Below are 16,644 nucleotides of genomic sequence, written 5' to 3' on the forward strand. Positions count from 1 at the left end.
CCCATTATGGGCATAAATATTTCCTGGAAGATAATAATTAAGTGTCTCTCACATTCCCTACTTCTCCAATATATACAGTTGATTTTCATTATTCACAGTATTTACATTCCATAAAGTTGTTACAAATATTGAACCATTGCTTCTAGGGAAAATTTAGAGTTAGGTTCCTGACAGCCTCTGGTTACAACAATTCTATTTATCAATCAATACAAAACCTTGTTTTATATGTATATTTACTTAGAGATGCTTCATTTAATATATATTGATGACTCATTAACATTGAACTCACAGCCAACAGCTCTATAATTCATGCCTGAATGAAGCTTATCTAGCATATGTATTTTCTTCCTAAGATACATTAGTCTTCACATATTTTGGAACTAGACAGCACATCAGCCCTAAGCCTAGGGGTGATTTTAAACAGTGAAATCAACAACAAAAAGCATAAAAATGTGAGAAATGTTGCACGAAATAAACCATGAAAAAGGTACTTGTTTACAGTATGAAACAAGTAGGCAGAGTATTGCCTTGTTCAACCTCAACTGGAAACATGTCTAGGACACCTCAAATGTTTTGCTGTACATGTCACGATGACTATGAAAGCACAAATATTGATTTCAGCATCACTATAGACTGAATGTTTATGCCCCTCCCTTAATTTAATATGTTAAAATCCTAACCCCAACTGTGATGGTATTAGGAGGTGGAGCCTTTGGGAAATTATGAGGGTAGAACCCTCATGAATGGGATTAGGGACCTTTTAAGAGAAATCCTAGAGAGCTCCCTTACCCCCTTCCACAATGGGAGGTTACAATAGAAGATGGTTGCCTATTGAGAAATAAAAATAAAATCCTAAGCACCTCCAATCAACTGAATGGACACCCTCTTGGCCAAGGGAACCCCAGAGACACCCTAAAAAATGAGTTTTCAGACAAAATGGGACCAGAGGTCAGACACACTTCAGTAGACCCCTTCTTTATTAACCTTTTTTTTTTTTTTTTTTGTTGCCCAGGCTGGAGTGCAGTGGTGAGATCTCGACTCACTGCAACCTCTGCCTCCCAGGTTCAAGTGGTTCTCCTGCCTCAGCCTCCCAAGTAACTGGGGCTACAGGAGCCCACCACCACACCTGGCTAAATTTTGTATTTTTAATAAAGATGAGGTTTCACTATGTTAGCCAGGCTCCTGACCCTGTGATCCTCCTGCCTCAGCCTCTCAAAGTGCTGGGATTCCAGGCATGAGCCACCACACCTGGCCTGTTTATTAACCTTTAATCAGAAATTTCTCCTAAGGAGTAGACAGAAACCAACTCCAGAAAACAAAAAGATGACTCATTCTTTTATCACCTTTAGCCAATCATATGAGGTCTTGACCAAACTCTGCCATCCTCTTTGCAGTTTTGACATGATAGCTCACCAATTTCACAGCACATCCCTTCCTCAAAACTGACCACTGAGGTTTCCTCTTTTGGTTTTGGAGCCCCCCTCTCTCTGTCTCTGTACGGGGGAGCTTCTTCCTTCTGTCTTCTCCCTTCCTTCTTGCCTATTAAATGCTCCACCCTTAAAAATAAAAAATAAAAAAAGTTTTTAAAAACTGACCACCATCTCCAGACACACACTGGCCAACTCACAGAGGATGCACAGTGAGGGTTTTTGTGTCGTCCACTTCACCTTTTACATCAAAGAGCCAAAAATTGCATCTTCAGATCACACTAATGCTACCTTTTTTTTTTTTTTTTTTATCATGTAACCTTTGAAGCAGCATGGGGTGCCACTGCATGTACATATGTATTTTCTTTCTTAAACACTCATGACTCTTCCTGTAACTTCAGTATACATATTTGGCCATCTCACTTACCACAAATTCCTATTCCCTTTACCCCTCTCTTGAAGTGCTTGCACTCTGGAGGCAACATTTCCCAGCCTGTGGGATGGCCAGCCAGCAGGCTGCAACTCCTTATGAGATATATGGCTCTCTTTCCAAATATGAGCCTCATGATTCTTCAGCTTACACTATCAACCAGGAAGCAGGACCTCCCCAGTCACTGAATCTGCTGGCACATTTCTTGGACTTTCCAATCCCCAGAACTGTGAAATAAGTTTCTGTTGTTTATAAGCTACCCAATTATGATATTTTATTACAGAAGCCCAAAAAGACTAGGGTAGGTTTACAAATACATTTTAGCAAGTAGGAAAAGTCACAAATACAGAAGCTGTGACTAATTGGGATACATTGTGTGCTCCCCTGTTAGTTTATTATTACTCATATTCTATGGGGCTCTAAACATTCCACCTCCTAATGTCAATGCTCTCATTTCCCATGTTTGGAACCCTTCGGTATACTATATTTACAAATCTTGAGATTGTATTTTGGAAATAACCACCCAAGAGGACACCAAATTTGTCCCAGTTAACCCCTAACATTGTGAGCCCTATAACCCAGAGGTCTGCAAGTCTCTTCTCTTCAATTCGTGATACTTGGCAACACCAAGCATATCATTCTTTGTAGTTCCATGCCCAAGTCACTCTTGTGAGTTAATTTCAACAGTACTAAAGTTTCTCTATTCTTTTATTGGAAAATGGAAATATAGAAATTCTTTAAAGAAATATGAAAAATGAAAGAAGGACTAAGTGGAAGGTTAAAATATAGGTATGTGGATACAGACCTTATTGTTCAGTTTTAACTCAATCACTTTATCTATTGATGGCACATTTTAATACACCATATAATACTCGATATTGTTAATGGCTTATCATGACTGAGAGTAAAATAACTGGGGTCTTCAGAGGAGAAGTAAAATTTCTTTCTTACGGTTTTTTTAGTGTTGTGATTGTGACCCAAGTAACAATTTGCAGTAAATAGAAAGAAGCTTTAAAATATAATTATGCTTTGTTTTTTTAAATGAAAATCACACATTTTTCATTCAAATATAGGACTAAACTTATGCTCATAATAGAAGCCAATGTTGTTTTATTTCTTTTGTGCCACCTAAAAGAATTTCTTGTAAGATGTCTTATGACAGACCCTTTGTACTAAAACCCCATTAGAAATTCATAGATGACAAAGGATCTGAGCCTTAGATATTTGAAAACTCATCATTGTGGCATCTATAGTGGCAGTGTGGCAAAACAGAACTCAGAATCCTAGGTTACACATTACACATTAACAGAGCATCAATAGAACTTGACTCCAGTTCTACTTTTGACCTCAAGCCCAAAAAAGCTAGAGAGCAAACAGTGCCTACAGCTTTCAAGGAGAAACACTTGTGGCCTCTTTCTTAATCAACTTCACAGTGACTTAAAAATATTTATGTTATGTCAATTGATACGATGACTGGGATATATTCTATTTTCTTAAATATTCAAGGTAAGAGGCATCCAAATTTACATTGATGTTTTCTTGGACAAAAAGACATTTAAAAGATGTGAAAAGATAACTGATTTTAAAGGGCAAAAGATTGCAATTAAATTTTTGAGCTTTTATTATGAGTTCCTTCTTTTATTGGACTCAGTTGTAGATTAAGTCATATGTTTCATATATTGAAAGTAATGGCAAAAACCGCAATTACTTTGCACCAACCTAATACATAGGCTCTGCCTTCAGCGTATTTACAGTCCAGAGCTGGGCTGCCTAAGATACTAGACACATACGGCTATTGAAATTGAAATTTAATAAGATTAAAAATTTATTTCCTCAGCTGAACTCATCACATTTCAAACACTCAGTAGGTCCATGTGAATAGTTATCATATTTCATAGTGCAGATTTCCATCATCATGGAAATTTCTACTAAACTGTGATGATCTAGAGTAACACTTATTCAAAGGCATTAAAATATAAGTGGTAAATCTGGTATTCAGTTGAATGTTTAGTCTCTTAATTTTGAAGAAGTTAGGGTGGTTTATCATGGTTAGTAATCTCTAAGATGCAACAATGTTTTTCTCTACAGTGGTAGAAAAACTTAAATGATTTCTAGAAAAATTTCCTTCCTTCTTTCCTTTCTTCCTTCCTTCCTTCCTGCCTCCCTCCATCCTTTCCTCTCTCCCTTCCTTCCCTCCCTTCCTTTATTCCTTCCATTTTTTCCTCATTTTTCTTTTCCTTTGTTTTAGTTTCCAAAAAGGATCTGAATCATTCACATTGATGTGTGGGAAAGGGAGAGGGACATTGCAGATTCTCTATTGGGAGGAAATGAAACACTGAGAGGAACACTGGTTCTAAACACTTTCTGTGACTGATATGAGGTATCCCTGGATTTATCTACTTGTACCTGCTGCTTGTGTGTGAGTCTTTTCTTTCCTTCTAACCTAATAAAGTTGGCCTTTTTTATTTTTGTGAAAATACTTTCCAATAAGGGATCACATTTTCTTAATGGCTGATTATTCCATTACTTTCTTTACAGTAGTGAAGCTTTCCTATACTTTTATAGAAACTAAAATTATATCAGCTTCCAGTTTGTATCTCTGTCACATTTTAGACCTCCTTATGAATTAGTTGAGTTTTTAGGTTAACACTTAATTTACGTTCAGTAAAATGTTTTGCCACAATGCTGGTCACATGATAGGTTATTAGTAAATGCTGCAGATTGTTTGGAAACTGGAATGATTATTGACCCTTCTCAAAGCATGATTAAATTGCTCAATATTACAAGGCCCTTTTAAAACAAAAAATGAAACCCAATGTGTTATTACTAAAATGCAGTCTTTGCAAATCACTTTAAAAATATCATGGCTATAATTCCTGATAAAATGAAATTGCCTTTAATAAGAAATAATATATAAGAAGTACTTATTTTCTGCTGCATAATTATATTACAACTTTCTTCATATCCACTTTATTTCTACTACTCCCCAATTTGTATCATTGAAATATTAAGGTTCCTCGTGTGTATTAGGATAGTTTCACTGTATTAAAACTCAACTCTTTGATCTAGCAAAGATTTCAAAGTTATGCCAACTATCTATGCTTTGTATTAAATGTTTGCATTTGCTACAGTTTTGTTCTTTCTAATGTCTGTAAATTTTTATCAGAGTTAAATTTGCTTTAACCTGTAAGTTGTTAATGGGTATCTTGAATAATATTAATTTCAGGAACATAATTTTCTCTGCAATTCAGACAACAATCTTAATTCACTGAGTGTAATTGCCCATTTCTTTGGTACAGACACCTTCCAGATTCAGGAATTCAGTTATTCACAGTTCTAGACATTTGCTGTGCCAAGAAGAGCTGTCAGATACAACTTTATCACTTGCTTTTACTCTGACAACTACTACCATCTGTAGTGTATTTTGTCTTCCTAGTTAAAAGTATATTTATAAAGCACTAAACAAAGGTATTAAAGAAGAATAGGCACCCAATGGAATATTACAGGAGATAAGAGAATATTTTCAAAATAAAGTCACTTTTGTATGCTGCTGGTGGGAGTGTAACTTGCTACCTTTTTCCAAAGTGTGACTTCGCAATGCATAGTCAGAAGCCCATCTAAAGAAGAGTTTGGGGTTTTGTTTCTCTTCCTTTTTTCTTTTTCTTTTTCTTTTTATTTTTTGTAAGGGTAGGTACTTGAATAGCTATTCAAGAAATACCACACAGAATGTGTAAATCGAGGATTTTTCTACTTGATGGGACTTATAGATGCTAATTCCAGGTCTAAAATGTGTCATCTCAATCTTACCTTTCTTGTGTCCCCAGGATGTTTAACTCTGCTACAGTGGAGGACATGTTCATATTAAAGAACTTATCCTTCTCAAAAACTACTTTGTTTAACTATTGATCATGGGAGAGTAAATGGAGAACTACAAGTTTATTTGGCAGAGTGCACAAATATCTGTTGACTATAATTTAGTTAGCATTTTTTTTTTTTTTTTTTTTTTTGCAAACTCTGGATCACTGTTTTCTACAGTTTGAACCCAGAGACAAAAATTGTAGAGATTTAATCTGCTGTACCTGAGAAGATTAGCAGCATTATAGGTCAATGTTCTTGACTTGCTTTTGCAGATTTTTCAGGCTGTTCTGATTCAGTTCTGGAAAGAGTCCTTCACAATGTTCAAAACTTGAATAAGGCATTCAGGAAAGATGTCTACACACAGATGTGTTCGAGGACCACTCATAATAATGGGCTCTGGTTATTACTCATTTATTCATCTTTGTCATTTTTACCAGCATAATACTTTGTGCTCAGTACTATGGTTTCAGCTGTAACATTCATTTTCAAAGAAACACTATTTTTTATATCCCAAATGATAGGTAGATAAGTGTATTAAAATAGTTGTCCGAAGTACCAAAATGTGTTTTTCAAATCAATCTTTTACATGTAAATTAAGTAGGCTTTAGGCACATCTATTCTACTATAGATTTCAAACTTGCAGCAAAATCTACAAGTAATGAAATGATTGTTTGAGAAAGTTCTCAGTCTTTGGATGTTAGCTGGCACTGCTTAGCAAAGTTATGTGAACTTAACATAGAACACTAATCGTCACTGCTCTTAAGAGCCTGGACTTAGCATCTTGCTAATAATTTGATGATTTCCAGAAGTCCTGTTTCTAGACCAGCACCTCCTCACTCACTCTTTAAATTTTTCTCAATTGCTCAGTACATTTTTCAGATGGGATGAATATGAATCATCCCACCATAAAGACGAATATTCTTTTATATGCAGATGTTGCATTTTTATCTTTTTATTTACTATGATATTAATTTGGTTCTTCAAAAAGAGGGAAGTGGGCCTGGACATAATATTTAATGAGCTGTGTTTCTAATTACAGTTATGAGTTATTAATATGAAATTAATTTTATTGCTTTTGATAAACAGTCCCCAAAATAACTGCTTTATAAACAGTAACCCTTCCTCTCTTAGTCAGAAATAATGATTTCTATTTTCCCATGAGTTTGTCTAATAGAGTACTGTTTCTATTAGAAAAAGTCTAGTTGAGTACGTTTTCGGTTTTTTTGTTTTTTTTTAATTGGCCACTGAGAACTTCCAACTACTTTGAATTTTTGCATTTTGTGGCACCTAATGATGAGAACACATGAACACATAGAGGGGAACAACAGACACTGAGACCTGTCAGAGAGTAGAGGGTGGGAGGAGGAAGAGGATCAAGAAAAAATAACTAATGGTTGCTAGATATAATACCTGGGTGACAAAATAATCTGTACAACAAACCCCCGTGACACAAGTTTACCTGTATAACAAACCTGCACGTGTACTCCTGAACTTAAAATAAAAGTTAAACTTAAAACAATTGCATCTTTATTTATTTTATAATTTAATATAAGCTGCCTTATATTATTATTTGAACAAAACAAGATACTTTTAAAAACATAATTTCTTCCTTTTCATTGTCATACAATTATAAGTCATCTCCTCTTGCAGGGGAGAAGGGAAAGATAGCGAAACTCTTTATATCAAGGTTATAAGCATGAATATTATATTCAAATATTTCTATTAAAACTTTACTTGTGTAACTGCAATGTTCTAGTACAGTAGCAAGAGTAATTATTTATACATCCTTCGATTTAAGACAGTATCTAAAAATTATAAAGCAGGAATGTTGCAAGGGCTATTAGTTCCGACTTATGTAGGAAATTGTAAATAGCATAACCCTAGAAAAAATTATGACATATTTTATTATAAATCAATTTCCATATGCCAATATGTGCAGTAGAAACTAAATGTTGGGAATATAAGGGGTCTAGAGAAGGGAAGACGCATTGTCTTTGATCTGTTGCAGCTACTGAAATAATTGCCCTCATGTGAGTGTTTGGGTTATACATTGGCATAAAATCAATAATTGAAATAGTTCCAACTTTCTTCAGTGTAGAGTCATTGACCCAGTGAGCTGTATGCTTACCAATGTCAATATCAACACAAGCTCATTGTGTATATACAGTGGAAAAGAGATTCTGTATACATGTGTGCTTGTGAGCTTTTATGCATGTGTAATGTCTAGCTTTTGGAGAAGCACATTGCTAACACAGGAAAAGCACAGGACAAGGACTAAATTATCATGTGTTCTAGTTTTGAGTCCCATTAAGTGGATATGTGACCCTGAGTAAATGATTCAAAAACTCTTTCTGACCCTTAATTTCCCTCCCTATCAAAGAAGTTAATAATACCTACCTTATCCAGTTTAGGGGATGTTTTGTGAGTATAAAATGATGTATGGAAAGAGTTATACGAAGGATAATTTTTAAATGATTTCTCTTCATTTCAGAATTAAAAATGGAAAAATGTTCAACAAAACCTTGTAAGTTACTCAGCCGTCGTTATTTCACATTTAAGAGGCAAGATTCAGAGAAGATAAATGACCTGACCAAGGTGATAATATTCGGTTATAGGTCTTACAGTTTTCTGATCCAGAAGTGTTTCAGAATTGTGATTTTTACATTTATTCCAGTTGTGTGGGTCTTTTTCTTTGGCAAAATACCTAATTATTTTTCCATATTACTTGTAAAGATCTATTATATTAGAAGGAATAGAAATACATTAAATCCCTGTTTATGTAATTCAACATTTTATTCTTGAATTGAATATTTCGTAAAGGCTTCCGACAAGAAAAAGAAATACCTTATTTGTTTCAGCTAATGATTAAATGGTAAAAAGTAGATAGAGTACCTCAAAGAAGGAAGGGGGCCTGTTACAGTGGCTCACGCCTGTAATCCCAACACTTTGGGACGCTAAGGTGGGAGGATTGCTTGAGCACAGGAGTTTGAGACCAACCTGGCCAACATTGCAAAACCCCATCTCTACTAAAAATACAAAAATTGGCCAAGTGTCTTGGTGCATGCCTGTAGAACAAGCTGCTGGGGGGCTGAGGTGGGAAGATTGCTTGAGCCCTGGAGGTGAAGGTTGCAGTGAGCCAAGTTGGTGCCACTGCACTCCAGCCTGGGTGATAGAGTGAGATCTTGTTGCAGAAAAGGAAGGAAGGAAGGAAGGAAGGAAGGAAGGAAGGAAGGAAGGAAGGAAGGAAGGAAGGAAGGAAGGAAGGAAGGAAGGAAGGAAGGTGGGAGGGAGGGAGGGAGGGAGGCAGGAAGAAAGGAAGGGAGGAAGGAAGGAAGGAAGGAAGGAAGGAAGGAAGAGGAGGGAGGGAGGGAGGAAGAGGAGGAAGGAAGGGGAGGAAGAAAGGAAGGAAGGGGAGGAAGAAAGGAAGGAAGGGGAGGGAGGGAGGAAGGAAGGAAGGAAGGAAGGAAGGAAGAGGAGGAAGGAAGGGAGGAAAGGAAGGAAGGAAGGAAGGAAGGAAGGAAGGAAGGAAGGAAGGAAGGAAGGAAGGAAGGAAGGAAGGGAGGGAGGGAGGGAGGGAGAGAGGGAATAAAGGAAGGGAGGAAGGAAACAAAAGGCAAAGAGCTTATATAATCTGTAGACTGAAGATTGAAATCTGTTAGTGAAGATTTAATTTGTCATGCTCTTTCTTTTCAAATACTTTTGTATAAGGGAGCAGTACATAGAATTTGGTATTCTTCCGTCCTTCAGAAAAGTTTTTATTATTTGTGTCAATCTTTCTTGTCAATAATAGGTAGGTGTATTTCTTGTTTAGGAGCAAATGGAATTTTTAAGTCATTATCTGATTTAAATAATACTTTAATCCATTTATTAAATAAATCAGAACAACCTACACTGCAGACTAGCACACATCTATCTATTCATTAGTTTGGCCAAAGTCATTTGAGCATCTACCATGTTACATACTCTGTTACATGTTTGTATGGATGCAAATGTGAACCAGAGAGATACTCTGTCCTCAGGAAACTCATAGTTTAATGTAAGAGAATATAAAAGAGCACAAGTAGATATAACATAATGTAAAAAAGCATGAAACATTTTTTAAAGAAAGCAATAAACTAGTTATTTAAGGCTAGATAGGTTTTGTACATGTAATTGGTAGCATAACAAATGTAGAGCAGTGGCAAAGCAGGTAGGTGTAAGTGGAAAATAGACTTTCTAAAAGCAACTGGTAGAAATAACTGTTTTTCAATTGCTTCTGTGGACCCTGACCCTTCATACCCCCAACCCACTACCCCTGCCCAATTACCATGTTTGAATTATGTTGCTCAGTTTCTTTTTTTACCATGAGAGCAGCAGTATAGACAATTAAATTGGCAATGTAAGAAATTCTGTATCATTGATTATGTACCCAAAAAAGCATAGAAAATTCTCTTAGAATGTATTAAAATATGTATTTTTAAAACATAGCAGCCAATATTTGTAGTATATATTATTGTTTTTCTTTAACGAAAAAAGCAATTTTACCTACCATAACTAAAGCAAGGAAGCCTCCAAGGATAAAGTTAACTTCCTGTACCACCACAGAGTTTTAATCTTACCTTCTCTATCAACAGCTTGCATCTCACAGAAGGGGTTAAATCAGTGTGAAAAAGAAGAGGAGCTAAAAAGTGGCTATACAAATTGCTAGAGTTGAAAAAAGAAGCATCTAAAATGTTACAACCCCATAAATATTTTGAACCTATTTTCTATCATTATTATTTTGGATCTAGCAAGATTCTATAACTTCTTCAAAACTAGCTGTAGTATAGTCTGTATGTTTCTGGGAAACAAGGTGAGATTTCAGGACAATCAACGCTGATATTGCTCTAAGATGCCTAAGAAAAAGAGAAAACTGTATGGAATACTACAGCTCAAACTCTTTACACTTGGTGTTTGTGCTGGGAAATTTGGAAAACTAGATTTATGTACAGTTTCATTTACCTTTTGTATTTATAGGTACTATAAATGGAAGAAAACATTTTTCTGCATTTTAAAGATATGAAAATAACTGTTGCAGTTTTTTATTTAAATACAATTTATTGTGTGGCTAGATTGCAAAACTTAAGACTCTTAGAGAATAAGCACCAAAATGTGTGACTCTGCACATTCCCTTTGGAGACACATATGTACTCAATGATCAGTATTTGTTGCAGCAATGAATAGAGGTGTCCACATCAGCCTCTACACAAAGCACAGATCCCCACTGTAAATGGGAGACTGCCCTTTAACACATAATACACTCTGATATGGTTTGGCTCTGTGTCCCCACGCAAATCTCATCTCACATTGTAATCCCCATATTTCCCACGTGTCGAGGGAGGGACCTGCTGTGAGATTTGGATTGGATCACGGGAGCGGTTTCCCCCATGCTGTTCTCATGAGAGTGAGTGAGTTCTCACGAGATCTAATGGTTTTATAAGTTTTGACAGTTCCTCCTTTACATAGTCTCTCATTGTCTTTCTCTCTCTCTCCTTGTGTGTGTGTGTGTGTGTGTGTGTTTCTCTCTCTTTGTCTCTCTCTCTCTTTTTCACCTAGTTGCCTGCTTCCCCTTTGGCCATGACTGTGTTTCCTGAGGCCTTTCCAGCCATGCAGAAGTGTGAGTCAATTAAACTTCTTTTCTTTATAAATTACCCAGTCTTGAGCAGTTCTTTATAACAGTATGAGAATAGACTAATACACACTCTGACACTCTGACCTAATTTGGTAAGGGAAGCACCAGAATTGGTCGATAATAGTGATGGTAGAGTCCATCATATTCAGGTACATGTATGTACCAATAACTCTAAAGTGTTTGTTTCTTTTAACTTCATGTTATATTAAAATGATACAAAGATTGAGAAGGACCTTTAAAAGCTATAATGAGTGTATGGTGTGTTTTGATATTGGTCAGTGGTCCCTGTTTACAAAGCTATATACACTCCTTAAGAACAGAGATGCTACTATGTGACAATTTTATTCTTAATACCTATCTAAGTACCTGAAACACAGATAACCACTCAAATATTTTTAAATAAATACACAAATTAATGAACAAATAAATAAAATTAAAATGTGTAATTATCAATAAAGTTATGAGAATAGTTCTTTCCAGTATCCAGTTCTCTTCCATATATTTCAAGTTTTGGAATCTGTATCTCATGCCTATTCTTGAAGACACTTTAGTGTAAACAAGGCTGAGAGAAATTCTCAGGAAAGGTACCTCTTTGGCTTTTCTATCATGTCTTAGTTTGTAGAAAGGGATCAATATTCTTTAGTTCCAGCAAGTGCATTTTCTCCTGCAGCCCAAGACAACTTAGAGGATAGGTAGGCTGAAGAGAAACGTGGAAGGCAGAATGCTTTTTAGGGGAAATTATCTCTATTTGGAGTCCTTATTGAAAATTCATCTACTATTTTTCACATCATAAAACCTTCTATATGGTCAAGAACTAAGATGGCTCACTCGAACAGTTGAGAAGAGTTTGATAAAGAACTACGAGCAAAGGCAGAGTTTTAGGAAACCATCAAGGGGAAGAGTGGTACTCAGGACTAGGGACAGTAGCATGGTTATATCTAGGACTGAAGGGACAATCACACAAGGATGGTTGTAAGGGAGCACAGCCTGGCAGGAACCATGACCTGTGGTAGAGGGACATGGGCAACACACAGCAGCCCAAAAGGGATGGACCCAGCAAAATAAACACTCATTCTCTCCTCCCACCTGGAGATCTTTTATCAGTATTAATAAGAAGCCAGAAGGTGAGGTAGTCTTTGATAAGTCCATGAGGTCATTCTCTCCAGATCATGGTGTGTCCGGAGTTGGTTCCTTCCAGCGAGTTTGTGATCTCGCTAACTTCAAGAATAGAGCCACGGATCTTTGAAGTGAGTGTTACAGCTCTTAAAGATGGCACGGACCCAAAGAGTGAGCAGTAGCAAAGTTTTTTGTGAAGAGTGAAAGAGTGAAGCTTCCACAGCCTGGAAGGGGACCCAAGTAGGTTGCTGCTGCTGACTGGAGGCCAGCTTTTATTCCCTTATTTGTCTCCTCCCACATCTTGTTTCTATCCTTTCAGAATGCCCTTTTCTCAATCCTCCCCATGATTGGTTACTTTTAGATTCCTGCTAATTGGTGCGTTTTTACAGAGCACTGATTCGTGCATTTTACAATCCTCTTGTAAGACAGAAAAGTTCTCCAAGTCCCCACTGGACCTAGCAAGTCCAACTGGCTTCACCTCTCAATGGGTCTGAACAAGCAAGAGTCAGCTATCTCACTAGACACTACTTCCCACCAATCTATCTCCACTCCCACACTAGGCCCCACAGTAGTTAAGGAGGATCTTCAGAGAAATGAAGCTTTTTTACGACATGGGTAATCCTACGATTTAAGAAAATATGACTAAGCCAATTCTGATTTCCAGAACAGATCAATGAAGAAATGATTACTCACAATCCAAAAGAATTTACACAGAACTCCTTTTACAAAGAGCTCCCTTAATGAGGTTATGAAATGGACTGAAACAATTTTAGGTACATATCATTTAGAGTTCTGATAAGGGGAAATCCACTGCTCATACACTTAGCAAACTTCTGTGAATTACATCTTCCAGTTTCTATGACTCTCTCAGCTATTTTAGATGACTTACTGCCAAAACTATGTAGTCTTCTTGCTTATTTTGCTTTTTTCCCTAGTACTAGCTAAATGCCTTATTTATGGAAGTAAGTGTTTAACAGTCTTTCATCTTTTTTTCTTTCATGTTGAAACATAATAGGGTGAAAAAGGAGGCTATCATGACTTCAGAAATAAGAGAATAGAACACTTGTCTTCTTTGACTTTTTTTTTAGACAGAGTCTCACTCTGTCGCCCAGGCTGGAGTGCAGTAGGGTGATCTCGGCTCCCTGCAACCTCCGCCTCCCGGGTTCAAGCGATTCTCCTGTCTCAGCCTTCCAAGTAGCTGGGATTAGAGGCTCCCGCCACTACGCTTGGCTAATTTTTTGTATTTTTACTAGAGATGGGGTTTCACCATGTTAGCCAGGCTGATCTCAAGCTCCTGACCTCGTGATCTGCCCACCTTGGCCTCACAAAGTGCTGGGATTTTCTTTGATTTCTTGATGGTTGAAGTATAGGCTAACTCCCATGGTTGTCTCTACGATATTACAAAACAGTAACTAATTGAAAAACGAAGAGAATATGACTGATATAAAAGCGACTTCTAGTAGTTTAGTGATATTCCTTTATCAAGAAAAGAGTAATGGAATAAAGCCCCAACATGAAAATGAAACAGACGGATTCCCTAGGAATTGTAACCCCAGAGATTTGTGGATTTTCAGTGGTAAAGTTATTTTTCCCTGCCCCTTTGTCATGCCTCCCCTTATAGTAATTCCATTTTGCTCTTAATAACAAACATTAGTTTTGACTATTATGCAATTTGTCTATTTCTTTCAGAAAATGGAAGATTTCTCCTTAAAAGACAAGGAGAGAGAAATATGCTAAAAATGAGAATAGGGAATAGAAGCTAAAATCAGAATTAGTATTCAGAAATTCCTAATGATGCCGAAATTCCCAGAGGGAAGTATTTATTTATATAAGTATATTTGGTTGATTATTTATAGAAGTAAAACTCAGGAAAATTCCACTCTCACTGTTTTTATCTACATAGACTGTCCCTAGAGGACTTGTATGTGGGTTTCCATTCTCAGAATCAGAAAGTCCCTGTTTGTTCTTGTCCTTGATATCATTTTATTTTAAAATAAAATTTGTGAGAGTAGTGATCACACTAAGTTTTCTCTGTATATAGAAGGCCCACTATTTTAAAGACTGGTTATTCATATTTTAAAAATCACATTGTTTTCATATATATAGGAAAGACAAAAATTTGGAATGCCTTAATAAAGTTCAAAAGTCAGGATATGTGCTCATTTGGCTGACATCATCAGCTGAAATGACACCATCCAAGACTTAATGGCCTTGCTGTCAATGTTTGATGTATGCCAGGCACAACCTCATTCTCCACAAAAAGCCAAGGAAAGACCCAAGTAATATCAAACTCAGAGAATGTGAGGCAAGAAAAGGAGAGCGTGAAGGTAATCATTTATTGAAAACATATGAAGCTTGGAATTTTCTTTTTGCAATAAAAGAAGAGCAAGGCGCTGTTAAAATGTAGCAGGTTTTTGATGGTAAAAACATTCTAAAAATATCAAGTGTTTTATGACAATATTTCCCAGAAAATTATAACATTCCTCAGGCAAGAAAGGCACTTCCTGCATGAGTAGTTTCCACTTTTGTACACTCCATTTCTTTTTTCTGTGATTTAAAAAATTTCCATCCGAAAAGTTATAATTTTATAATGGCCACTCAAGTGAAAAGTATTAAGAGGAATCATCTCATGCTAATAAAAATAAGAGTCAAGGGTACAGATCACTCCCACTCACTCTCACGTTTTAATGCAAGGGCCTTTAGGGATCACTCTGAAAATTTATCATAAAAGAGCATAATAGTAGCCATTACCTATTCAAAAGCAAATGTGAAACATGGTGGTCTAAAATACTTTATTTAAAAGATTTAGGCTTATAACAGAGACACACAGCGTTATTGTGCCCTTTGTATAACCAATAATCTCTAGTTCAATCCACTGAAGAAATATTTTACTTAAAAGATTAGGTTTGTATCAGCACTCCCTTTATAATGCCTTAATAATACCAATAATCCCTGGTTCCATCAATTGGATTAAAGAATTTTCACTTTAGGAAAAATAAAAAAATAATTACTCTTTTTATTGATATCAAATAGGAAGGTCATTGCCATCCTTACTACATAGATCTTTCTAGTCTGATGTAAATAGCATGCAAAACCCAAACATGAGCAAGATTGTGATTCAAAATCTTTAAGTGTGTTGAACAGATTCCTATACTGACAATGTTCATTTTCATATTTTCTGGAACAATTCAAAGATTACTCAATTCTAAGAGAAAATGATAGGGAAAGCAAGCCAGAATTCTGGGTTGAAAATTGCTTTCATTCTTCAAAACATGGCCTTCTATGTGTTGCAGTTGAGTGCCTGGAGATGTCAAAAGGGAAAGAGAAAGATGCTTACCAAAGTTAATAAACCACTTTGGAGAGAATGACATACAGATAGTCTGTGAAGGTGTTATCCTCATAATATATGACACCCTTGAAAGAATTATTTATAGCTATATTTTCAAAGCTTTGCCAATCTTAGTGTCAGCTATGTTTTTTCTTCTGAAACTCTACCAAAACACAGTACTAATCTCTAAAACGATATGTAGTTTGATGGATTTGTGACTATACTCTAAACTGGTATGTTGAAGGACTTATAGTCTCTGCTCCAAATAGAAAAGGATATGAGAACATCAGAGATATGATGGAAATTGCCATTGAAACGAGTTAAGGCCTACCCTCTGGTGACTTAGAAAGAGCTTTTGTCAACAAGAATATTTCAGTTGTAGAACTGGCACAGAAAGTCAGCAGTAATGGGTAACCTTTGGCAAGGAAAGGGAAACAATGATCTGGGGCCAGTGCCAAAACAGGGAAGGACTGGGACTCAAATGAGATTAACTGCAAAGAAAATTCCTAGGCTTAGCACATGCATTAAAATTCTAGGAAATGCTAAGAGACTAAAAAAAGAAGTAAGAGTATCTCAAACTTCACTATACTGCATGAAAAAATGAACAAGCCATTGGTGATTTTTTCCAAGAATTTTGAGTCTAGATGTAGATGATGCTATCAATTTTTTATAGTTTAGATAGTATTTTTCCGACCACCTTTTTTGTTTGTTTGTTTGTTTGTTTGTTAGAGACAGGGTTTTGCTCTGTCCCTCAGGCTGGAGTGCAGTAGTTAGAACTACCGGCATGCACCACCACACCCAGATAATTCTGTTTTATTATTTTTTGTAGAGATAG

Source organism: Macaca mulatta, chromosome 2 (genome assembly GCF_049350105.2).
Source record: "Macaca mulatta isolate MMU2019108-1 chromosome 2, T2T-MMU8v2.0, whole genome shotgun sequence".
NCBI classification, from domain to species: domain Eukaryota; kingdom Metazoa; phylum Chordata; class Mammalia; order Primates; family Cercopithecidae; genus Macaca; species Macaca mulatta.